The sequence below is a fragment of the Eptatretus burgeri genome, chromosome 13 (genome assembly GCF_056783735.1).
Source record: "Eptatretus burgeri isolate ZD-2024b chromosome 13, Ebu_testis_v1, whole genome shotgun sequence".
Lineage (NCBI taxonomy): Eukaryota > Metazoa > Chordata > Myxini > Myxiniformes > Myxinidae > Eptatretus > Eptatretus burgeri.
Window position 1 is genome coordinate 54342603 of NC_140973.1, and position 12752 is coordinate 54355354.

General features: G+C 40.9%; 1 protein-coding gene across 4 annotated transcripts in view; it reads left to right on the forward strand.

Moving 5' to 3' along the window:
- Nucleotides 1–12752, forward strand: part of PCDH9 (protocadherin 9) — a 190934-nt gene that overhangs the window by 86141 nt on the left and 92041 nt on the right. Inside the window, exon 2 of one of the 4 annotated variants that reach the window (XR_015050783.1) lies at nt 3671–3704. The exons of the other annotated variants lie outside the window; for them this stretch is intronic. The gene's annotated coding sequence lies outside the window, so the exon portion shown is untranslated. The remainder of the gene's footprint in view (nt 1–3670; nt 3705–12752) is intronic. 4 annotated transcript variants of the gene reach the window in all.

Here is a 12752-nt window from a genome sequence, read left to right on the forward strand (position 1 = left end):
CACACACATCTCTCTCTCCCTCTCTCTCTTTGTGTCTCCCGAAGTGTCCAGATGGTGTTTGTCACCAGATGGAGTTTGTCTCCGGACATGTCTGGCCTGTGTATCTCTGGACAGTGTTTGTGTACAGACCTGTACAGGCGGTGTTTGTTTGTCTCCAGATCTGTCCGGGTGGTGTTTGTTTGTCTCTGGATCTGTCCGGGCAGTTTTTTTCTTTCTCTGGAGGTGTCCAGGCGGTGTTTGTTCATCTCGATGCCTGTGCGGGTGATGTTTGTTTGTCTCCAAAAGTGTCCGGTTGGTGAATGTTTGTCTCCAGATGTGTCTGGGCGATGTTTGTCTCCACTCTCCATACATGTCCATGCAATGTTTTTCTCCGGACATGTCTGGGCAGTGTTTGTCTCTGGGCGTTATTTTTATTATGAGCGGAAGGAAAATGGATTTCAGACATTATTTTGTTTCCATCTTCATTGTTATTTTATACAGAATCATTTTGATGAGACAGTATGAATCGTAATTAACGTTCCACCACACGTCTGCCTTCCCTTCCTCTCACCCCACACTGCCTTCCCTTCCCCCACTCCTCACTCCCCTTCCCTCCTTGCTCCTCCAGCTGCTCACTCTCCCCCCCCCCCACCGTCTCTCTCCTCCATCTCTCTCTCCCTCCCTCCCCTCTCTCTTTCCCCCTCTTTTTATCCCCTATTCAGTATTTTCATTAGCAGAGTGATGGGTGGTATTTGCTTATATATACATGTGTGTGTGTGTTTTGAACACACACACACACACACACACACACACACACACACACACACACACACACACACACACACACACACACACACACACACACACACACACACACACACTCCATTCTCATTCTCATTCTAATTCTCATTCTCTCTCTCTCACACATCTTTTAAGTTACAAACTCCAAACTCAGGGTACAAATACAATCTGTGGTGAGTGACATATGCTATGTGGCTGCGGCCTCACGTGGGGGTGTAGGGGTCCTTGGGGGGGCATAAATTCTCTATGTAAATGTGGACCATGCAACGCCACCTCGTGGTGGCAGAGGTTATTACAATTTCCTTTTTTACCTGGGCAACACTGAGGTTAAAGCACTCTCTTTGCATGGTTAAATTTGTCCACCTTCCTTTCTCCACCTCACTTTGCCAACCCCCCCACCCCCACCATACCTGTCAAGGCTTATCATCATGTGTGAGATATATCTAGTGGGAAGGGACATCAGGACGAATGGGGTACAAGGCGTGGGGAGCAGTTTGTGAGATGGGGAAGGGTTAAAGCACTCTATGCGTGGGTAATTTTGGCAAACAGGACGTCAGCGAAGAGACGGGTTGGCTCTGCTAGTATATGTAGATAGATGTCGATACACTACTGTGCAAAAGTCATGGACACATTCAGGAGTTGCAATATATGGATGTGATTAGCATCAACAATTTACTCTAAAGCCTCCATAAGTGTTTTCTACCTTTATAACAACATTCACTTTGTAAAACAGCTTAGTTTGGGTGACAACAAACCAAGCTTGTCACTTAGAAACCTTTAATTCACATTGATCAGAATACAGTATTCAAAAACTTGTGATCACAACAACCCAAAGTAAATGAGAAAGAGCAATCAGAAATTGCAGAGCCATGCTAGAACTTGTTTTGTGTGGTATTTGTGTGCTGGTGTGTTCCATAATTAATAATGGACATAATTCGAGTGCCCACTTTATCACTGCTGGCAGTGATGACCGGGTACCAAGACGTCCCACTTTGATGCAACCCCGTTTTGATTGGACACCTCACCCTGACCCATGGCGTTTTTCATTATTATTCAATTGAATTTAGAATGGGATTAAAACAAATTCAATTCAAATCAAATGGAACACCAAATAGGTACAGTCCTGCATTGGAGTCGTCAGAAGGAACCCAAACAAGCACAAAGCAAAGATGAAGTCATCAGGAAGAACCTGGGTAGGATTTACATTTCAATGAATCCTCTAACCTCAAACCCATCCAGGTACAGCCAAGTGAGCGTTTTTCAAAAATACGTAAATAAATAAATAAAAATCATCAAAAAGTACCCAGATCAAAAAAATGAAATAATTCTGGCTGCCAGACCGCACATTCAATCAAGTTAAAATTTAAAACATTTATTCCCCATCACTACTGGATCATAATTCTGAAGTTTCATGTCGATTGATTAAGCGGTTTCCAGAGAAAACATTCAATATTTTTCTCCAATTATGTATGGCTGCTAAACCATGTGACCCGTCAATTATTCCTTCATAAACTTGACCAACCAATGCTTGGGGAACATTTGTGTGAAGTTTCCCCTCAATCTGTCCAGCCATTCTGGAGCAGAAGATTTTTAAAATAAGTTTTAGGGTAAATCCAATATGGCTGCCATACCATGTGACCTTTGACATGATATGTGCGAACTTTTTGTTCCTCATGGATAGTCGGTCATACTTATAAAGTTTTGCCTCGTTCTGTTCAGCCACTTCAGAGAAGAAGATTTTTGAAGCACCGAGAGACACACCATGTTCAATATAGTTATTACGTATGCACTTCAGTTTACCCTTTTTCCTGGGGACATCATTGCTATCAATTGAATTGGGATCTAAATAACCTTCACACGAAGTAATAAATGTTCGTACCATGAAACTACCGCTTCGCTAGCATCATGGATGAACAACTCGTTCACCTGCACCTGCAGTACCTGCACCAGAACACATATTTACATCGGCCCATCTGCTCAGATATCGTGTGTGCAATTGCCAATTCAATGAAGTTTATAAATAAATTATTTAACCCTTTGAACCCGAGCAGCCATTTTACCAGCCGCTATTCGAACATCCATATACCCGAGCGGCCTCCATATATCCAAACCCGAGTTTTCTCCAGGGAACCCAGGGTGGGGGAGCCAAAAGTCCAAGGAGCTCAGTGTTCAGAGAGTTAAAACATATTGTTGTGGAAATGACTCCTGGGGCTCAAAGATCCTTCGTGTGTTGATCCTTCGTACATGTTTTCGACAAGGGTTTCCATGAAGAGCACCATTTGGAAACTCAAAGATTGGTGTTTTAGGATGGTAGGGGAGGGGGATGGTTCTCCTTTGCGTTTGCTGAAGATTTTAAGGAAAAATTTAAGAAATGTTCGAATATACCAACGATCCTCAAATTAAGGATGTCCTTCAGCGGAAACTTGGAGGAAATATTGAAGTAAATCCTCAAGTCTTTCCTTAAGAATGCTTTATGTAACCAGGCGAATATTGTGAAGGAATCCTTAATATAATTCACACACTGGTGTTTTTTTTGTTTGTCACGCGAACTCCTCCTATAGTTATGGGCTGATTACATCCAAGCTTACTACATCGGATCAACATGACCCCAATGAATGTATAGGGGTGGTTTTTATCTTTGCCAGTGATCTTGGGGAGGGGAGGGGATGCAAATTCTCTCAATAAATGTGTATCGTGTAGTACCACCTCCAGGTGGGGGAGTGGGGGAGGGTATTACAAAAAGTGGGGTATAACAAGTCTGCACCATTTACAGTATGGCATTCCTTTCCCCACTTTTTCCAGTGCAGTGAGGTGTTTTGAATTTTACGCAGGAGGTACGTTTTTGCTTCATTCATGTAATCCTGGGTTGTTGTTTTTTTTGCCTATACAGAGCTGTCAGCTGCCTATACACCACCAAAATAAAGGTATGCATCAGAAGAACATGTTGCATGCTTGGAACAAGATCCCCCATATGGTGGTTACTCTGCTCGTAGAAAGTCTACAAGCATTGAAATTGACAACAGACTGGCAGAGGGCTCAGGTGTCATTGTCCATCCATCAAGACTACAAAGGTCACTTTTGAAACCAGGACTTAAAGGACGTGTTGCAGTAAGAAAACCTCTGTTCGGAAAGGAGAACAAGACTAAAAGGCTAAAGTATGCACAAGAATACAGAAATTGGACTGTGGAACAATAATCAAAGTTGATTTGGACAGATGAGTCAAAATTTCAGTTATTTGGATCTAATCGAAGAAAGTATGTGAGATGAGAAAACTGAACCTTGTAAAAGCCTTGCTTTATGACAACAATTAAGCATGGAGGATGCTCAATTTAAATTTGGGGGTGCATATCCTCAAGTGGTGTTGGAAAATTGCTGAAATTGATGGTTTGTCGACTGTAGCAAGATACAAACAAATTTTAATCCACCATGCTATCCCCAGTGGTGCATGACTTATTGGTCCAAAGTTTATTTTACAGAAAGATAATGATCAAAAACATCCAGCTGGAATCATTAAAACTTATTTGCAAAAGGAAGAGGAAGCTGGAGTTCTTCAACACATGCCCAGTCTCATTATCATTGAAGTGGTTATGGGACTATTTGGAAAAGAAAAAGTAAAAAGATCCCAGAAAATTGTATAATCTTTGGAAGGTATTGGAAGTAGCATTGAACACAATTCCACAAGAGTTTGTGACAAAATTATTTGCAAACGTCCCTCGAAGAGTTTCATTGGTTTTGAAGGAAAAAGTGGACATACTTTCTATGTGGACATATTAGGATTGGACATATTATTGGAAAAAGATTGGAAAAAGTGGACATATTAAGATTTCCATCAAGGTATATTGTGGATAAATTTGGTTATTTGAATATGATTTTCTTTTTCATTAAGGTGCATTTGCATTGAACACAAAGTTTTAGCTTCCTCATAAGCCTGGTGTTAGCTTTACGGTTAAGGTGGTTGGCTTAACATCTCAGGGTCCTGAGTTTGAGCCCCTGTTGGCTGTTGAAATAGCACCAGGTGGGGTTGACTCAGCCTGTTATCCTCCTGAGGTTGGTGAAATGAATACCTGTGTACTGGTATTAGAGGACATCAGTCCATCAGTGGCACAGCCATGCCCCCAGAAAATGATGCAACCAGCAGCCACAGGCTGTGCACATGATAGCTCGCTAGCTTCATCATGAATTAGAGTAGAAAAATGCAAAATGTCTTAGACTACATGTTTTATTTGGAAAACTCAAGATACATAAACCAGATGCTCCACTTTGACCCATCGTTTCAACTCTGCGCTCACCCACCTATAATCTAGCGAAGCACATAGCTCCTTCAACCACTTTTTCGGAAAGACGCAACACCACCTTATAAACCCAGAACATTTCATTCAGCACATCCAGTCGTTTGACATTCTCACCTCTGACACCCTCATCCGTTTCAAAGTAGAATCACTTTTTAACTGGCATCCCTGTTCCAGTTTGTTCTCCCAACAAATGGCTTGACTACGAGTTGTCCACTCTCACCCTTAGTGGCAAACGTATTCACGGAAGATTTTGTGTGCTCAGCCCTCCTCTCTGCACCATTTCAACTTTAGCTCTGGCTACGTCAGGTAGATGACATCTTTGTTATATGGCAACAAGACAAGAGAGATTTCAACACTTTTCTTCAGCACCGTAACAATCAGTACTGCAACATTAAATTCACCATGGAAGTCAAGCAACAACAGTCAATTTATTTTCTTGACATTCAAATTAACAAGTCTCCTAATGGCAAGCCCTCTCACAAGGGATGCAGGAAGCCAACTCACATGGACTGCTACCTCAACTGCCGCTCTGTTCATCATCCTTCAACTATCCAGTCTGGGAGCAGCACTTTTATTCATCACACCTATACCATCAGCGACAAGCACATCCTGCATTTTGAACTACGCCATATCATGACTACCCTTAAAATCAGCAGTTATTCCACCCACAAGATCATTACTAAACCACCAAAGATACATGATCCAACACCAGAAGTGATAACTTGTGTTATTCTCCCCTTCATTGGCCATACATCACACCACATTCAGAACATTCTCAAGACTGCCAACATACAGTGGCCACCTGCAGTTATTTTTTTCATGTTTTGATGCCACCTGCAGTTATTTCATGATGCTTTCAAATCAAACTTAATATATAGAGTCTTCAAAAACTATTCCAACGTGATAAAGCTAACAAAAAAAAATGCAGATAAAATGTGAATAAATTAGATTAACAGAGAACATATGGTGATTCTCGGTTGTATAAGTATTCAAAACCTTGGCCTAATTAATGCTAAATCACTTCGGAAGCAAATTATTTTTTCAAAAGGTTACAAAATAAGTGGAATATATTTCACTTGTAATCCTCTATGTAATCAGTGGTTTAACTTAAAAATTAAACTCCCCCTCTTATCTGAGGAGTTTTAAGGTGAAACTCACTTGGTCCAGCCAATAAGGCCAACATGAAGACCAAAGAGCTTTCCAAAGAAGACAGACATAAAGTGGTGGAGAAGCACCATTCAGGAGAGGGTTATAGGATCTGAAGTTGTGTAGGAGATTCACATTTCAGCAGGACAATGATACGACAAACAAAGCTAAAGCCACACTGGAGTGGCTGAATGAGAACAAAATAAATGTTATTGAGTGGTCCAGTAAAAGTCCTGACTTGAACCCAAGTCAACATTTATGGCGAGACTTGAAGATCGCAGTCCATTAACAATCCCCATAAAACTTGGCAGAACTCGAGCAATTTTCATGTGAATAATGGGCAAAGATTTCACCATTTCAATGTGCAAAGATGGTAGAGACCTACTCTACTCAAAAAGACTCATCACAGTCATTGCTGCAAAAGCTTTACCAAGTACTGACCTGAGGGGCTGAATACTTTTGCAGGTCACTGTCGTAATATGCCATCACTCGACACACAAGTTCAAATCTATTCTTCACACACATAAGGACAGAAGACCACTTAACCACCATCCAGGTGTTTACTACATCCCTTGTGAATGCGATAAAGTTTACATTGGTGAAACTGGAAGGACTTTCACCACTAGATTGAAAGAACACCAAGCCCATAATAGACGAGGCGAACGGGAAAAATCAGCAATAGTCAATCATGCATCGACCAAAAATCCTAGCATACTGTGGTCAGACAACACACTTCTCATATCCATCAGCCACCAGCACACAAAGAAAATGGACTACCTATTCGTGATATCTGCCTCTACCTCATCAACAAGAAGACACCTACAATCATAATAACTATCAGCACACCGAGGACAATGTATTATGATGAGCAAGACCACACTAGACAATCAGCAACACACAATAAACAGTCAATGGAGTGTACATTTCTTATAAACTCTGCATCCCATTTGTTGCAGTTACTTCGTCCAGTCAATCGGCGGAGTATGCTGCCCGATGCATCGAGGCTTATTTCTCGTTTTCTTTGGAGTTATTTTTACCTACGACATGTCGCAGGTCGACAAGAGCTTGGTGTTGCTGCTGTTGTTTTGTTGTTGTTGCTGTTCGATTTTTTGAAATGTGCACCCATTGGTCGGACAGCCGTCTGACCACATCCCCATCTATCGCTTGACCACCCACCAAACATCCAAATGAAATGATATGGCTGCCATCTTGATTTTCTGGTCAGCCGAACACATTTGGCCTGTAGGCCTTTGCTGATTACACATTGACATTGTCAGGGGGTTTTTTTGGCGATAGATTTCCATTGGCTTTGTTTGGATCAAGTGTTACTTACAATGAGGGACCCTGAAAAATCTAATCATATTGTAAAGGTTTAATGAGTCGAATAAAAATTATTAGTAAGGTTTAATCAAGCCTGTCTGTACACACCTCCCCCAAAAAATAGCGTTGCGTAATTTTTGAACGGCTCCATATTGGGGTTAAACAATCCGTGACCGTGGGACGAATCAGCTCGTTCTGACATAACCGCTCTGACATAACTGTGACAAATCAACTCTTTTTAAGAGTGTTTTAAATGCGCATTTCCCTGTTTGTTCATTACTGGATTCTTAAAGCCGATTCACTCGAGCTTAATGGCGCAGTCCCATAATAGTGGGGCAACTTAGCATGACAATTGTGAATTTTGTGAGGAAAGCACCAAATTTGGCACACTAGTAGACAATCATATTATGAACAGATTTGGATATTGGGCCATCTCAAAATTTTTGATGGCAGTGAAAATGGCTGCCACAGCCATCAGCGGCTGAATTTGAGATAGCCCAATATCAAAATATGTTCAAAATATGATAGGCTACTAGTGTGCCAAATTTGGTGCTTTCCTCACAAAATTCACAATTGTTATGCTATATTTAGCTAAGTTGCCCCACTATACCTCGAATAACCATGTACAGGTTTTTATGAACAAAGGGTTTATTACCACAGAGAGAGAGAGCAGGAGCACAGCAGAAGAGAGGGAGAGCAACAAAACACACACACACACACACACACACACGCACACACACACACACACACACACACACACACACACACACACACACACACACACACACACACACACACACACGTCAAAATTCAGCTAACACATATAAAATAAACCGTCCCCTGTTCGGAATGATGATGAATCTTATCTATCTAATCTTGTTCATTCACATGGGAACATGGAACAGACACTGGTCAAGGTTAATGAGACATTAGAGAATGTAATCTGAGCCATGGGGAACGATTTTTTTATTTTATTCTTAGACCCGGCTTTCACCACATAGACACATGGGAGATGAGCAAGGATAAAGGGGGTTGAGTGGACCAAGGAGGATAAAAAAATTTATATTTTGTGTCGCAGGCTGTGACCAAAGTGCAGTCATTCTTGTTAAAGAATAAAGAATATAAATTGCTCTTGAAAGCTAACACATCATGTAAACCCAATACATATACACATATATGCACACACACGCACAACAAGAGTACTCCACCAATCCTCATTGCACACAGTCCATACCAAAGCGGTGCTTCCAACACAGAGACCTCAGCCCAGTGACTGTCAAACAGATAAAGATTGAGACTTCAGACTTCAGTACTTACATCAAGACAGCTTACCAATAAATATCTAACCAAAGATGACCACATTTGTCATTTTTACATCAATCGTCCTTACTCTTATGGAGAGCATCGCCGCAGAATATGTCTCACACTGTAAAAACACATAATCCACACAGAACAGCCATCCGTCTGCCACCAAGACGATTGTTTCTGTGAATGCAAACCATTCAACCAGAAGGCACGTGATGTGATGGTGGGAAAATCAAAACATGGGCAGTGTGACGAGCACTCCGCTGATTCCCATTGGACACAGTCCACACCATGCTCCCCATAACAGTCAGGAGGTGCATCTGATGTATAAACGACAAATGTGGTTGTCATTGGTTAGATATTTATTGGTATGCTATCCTGGAGCCTGGAGCCTGGATAGATCTTGTTCTGTTTGAGAGAGTCACCAGGCTGAGGTTTGGAGGTGATGCTTTGGTGTGGACTGTGTCCAATGTGGATTGGTGGAGTGCTTGTCACACTCCATATGTTTATACATACACATGCATACATATACTTAGGACTGCTTGTTGAAGCATTTCTTGCAAAAAGATTTCTCGAGCAAAATAAATTATCTCAGCAAAAAATCAATCCACTTGTCTTATGTGTGGTTTTTTTTTTTGGTAACGATCAAGGCAGCGATTGGGCCAATGAACCATTCAAATAAAGGGATGAACAATTTGGATTGAGTGGTAGTATGTGAAGGTGTAAAGAAGGTAATGGGAAAAGGAGAATAAGTGGGACTGCATTAAGGCTTTGTGTGAAGGGGTAGGGGGGAATGGAAGAAGGTGTTGCTGGGTAGATAAATTAAAGGGAGTAGATGTGCAGGCATTAGTTGAAATTGGCCATCCAGTACATGCACACACACATATATATATATATATATATATATATATATATATATATATATATATATATATATATATATATATATATATATATATATATATATATATGCGGGGTATGCTTACACATTGTAAGTGAAAGCATACGAACCATGTTTCCCCATTGTCTTGTGTCACTCACCTGTATTTGATTTTTCATTTATTTATTTTCGTTTCTTATTTCATTAATTTATATTTTCATTTACAGATGGTTTCTGATGATTCTGTGATTTTTTTGCGGTGTACCGGCTTCGATGTCCATCGGCCCGCAAAATTTCAGCTTTCTAAATCACCCGGAAGGTCCCGATGTTAAATTTTCAGTGACTGAGTGAGTCAGTAAGGGGTTATAAAGAGCTTTATATTATACTAACAGGGTGTGCTTACACATTGTGTATTGGTGGTACTTTTATATATCTGGATTGGTGATGCTGGTTGATCTTGATCTGTTTGACAGTCACCAGGCTGAGCCCTGTGTTGGAGGCAACGCTTTGGTGTGGATTGTTTCCAATGGAGATTGGCAGAGTGCTTGCCACACTCCGTATATATATATATATATATATATATATATATATATATATATATATATATATATATATATATATATATATATATATATATATATATATATATATATATATATATGTATGTAAGTGTAAGCACACAAACTGTGTTTCCCCATTGTCTCAGGTCGCTCACCTGCATTCGATTTTTCGTTTATTTATTTTCAGTAATATTTTTCATTTATTTATATTTTCATTTATGGATGCTTTCCAATACTGTGATTTTTTTTCCCTGGTGTATCAGCTTCGATGTCCATCGGCACACAAAATTACTGTGCTTCCCCATTGTCTCAGGTCGCTCGCTCACCTGCATTTTTTTTCATTTATGGATGTTTTCTAATGATTCTGCGATATTTCCCGGTGGACTGGCTTTGATGTCCTTCAGCATGCAAAATTTCAGCTTTCTACCTCACCCAGAAGGCAACAATTTAGAATATCAGTCAATCAGTCAGTGGTTATAAAGAGCTTTATACATTACTAGACGACCAGTGAACCCGTTGGGTTCCCGTTGTGACAGCGGTTGATAAAAAAAAAAATCATTTCATAAAAAAGATAGCTCCAGCGAACTATACTGCTGAGGTTGTTTGCATTGATGAAATTCTCCTGAAGAGTACTTGACTGAATCGGAAATTGATTTTTTTTAATTTTCTTTCGTTGCCCAATTTGAACGAAACTTGATACTGCACACCGCAGGAGAATGGTGAGTAAGGTGGGCCAAAAATTTTTGCGCTACCGTGTACTGTTTTGGTTGTATTTCGGGAACATACATACATTCGTATGAGGTCCGTCTAAAAAGTAACGGGACTGACTTCACTGAAATTTTATTCCAAAAAATATATTGAAATCACAGCTTGTCCCCTTCAAAATAGTTTCCCTCCAGTCTCACACACTTGTCCATCCTCTTCTTCCATGCTTCGATTCACCCCCGGAAGGCTTCTTCTAGAATCCTCCGGAGCTCCATTGTCACGGCCCTTTTGATGGCCTCCACCTCAGGAAATCGGATCCCCTGGATCACTCCCTTGAGCTTGGGGAATAGGAAAAAATCACAAGGGGGCAAGTCTGGTGAATGTGGGGGTTTCTCCAGAGTTGGCACGTTCTTCTCCACCAGAAGCTGTCGGATGCTCAGGGCACTGTGAGCAGGGGCATTGTCATGGTGGAGCACACCGGCGTTGTTCTCCCACAAATCCCTCCTCTTGTCCCAGATTTATCTCATGAGGCACCAGAAGATCTACTCGTACACGTATTGATTCACTGTTTGACCCTGTGGTAGAAACTCGAAGTGGACGATGCCCTTGATGTCAAAAAACGCGATGAGCATCACCTTGACCTTCGACTTCAACATCCTTGCTTTCTTTGGTCTTGGTGATGCCGGACTTTTCCACTGACGACTCTGCTGTTTGGTCTCGGGCTCGTATTCGAATATCCACGATTCATCGCCAGTAATAACTATCCCGAGCAGGTCTGGATCGTCCTCGAGGCGCTGGATAATGTCTTGACAGACAGTGACTCTTTGCTGTTTCTGGTCCTCAGCCAACAGCTTGGGGACCATCTTTGCGCACACCTTATGCATTTTGAAATTTTCAGTGATGATGCTCCAGACAGTGTCCTTGTTGATGTAACGTTCCTCAGCAATCATCCGCACCGTGAGTCGATGATCTGCACGCACCATCTGCTTCACACACTCGATGCTTTCCACCGTTCTGCTCGTTGAAGGTCTTCCAGACCGTGGACCGTCTTCAACCTCTTCCCGTCCCTCTTTGAACCTCTTGTGCCATTCAAATGCACGTGTACGTAACATCGTTTCTTCCCCGTAGATTTGCTGCAGCATTGCAAAGGTTTTGGAAGGTGTTTTTCCAAGCTTGGCAAGAAACTTCAGATTGGCTCTCTGCTCACAACTCATAGCGCGACGACTCAGACTAGACAACATGTAAAGCACGACCTGTAAAAAATCACACAATGAGCGCAGTCAACCATCACCAATCATATATTTGCTGGAATGTTGCAAAAGACTGTGACACAACCCATTCATTCAAGTTGTGTTTCAAGTGGAGCACACAGCAGGCTCAGTCCCATAACTTTCTAGACGGACCTCGTACGTACATACATACATACATATATACAAGATGAGAGTTTTAGTAATATATATATATACATATATATATATATATATATATATATATATATATATATATATATATATATATATATATATATATATATATATATATATATACATGGACTGAATAGTCTATCTGCCTGTCAGACAGCTTGCTGTCTATGTTGCCTTCACTGATGGTGGAGAACTGATTAGTCTGCTTTACTCATGTATTGTCTGCTCTTCTCTCAAATACTGTAATATTTAACTTAAAAATGAATGAAACAGTATTTTTAAACCTCATGAAAAACATTGTTTAATGAAATTGAGAAATATATCGATGAGGGTGAAATAT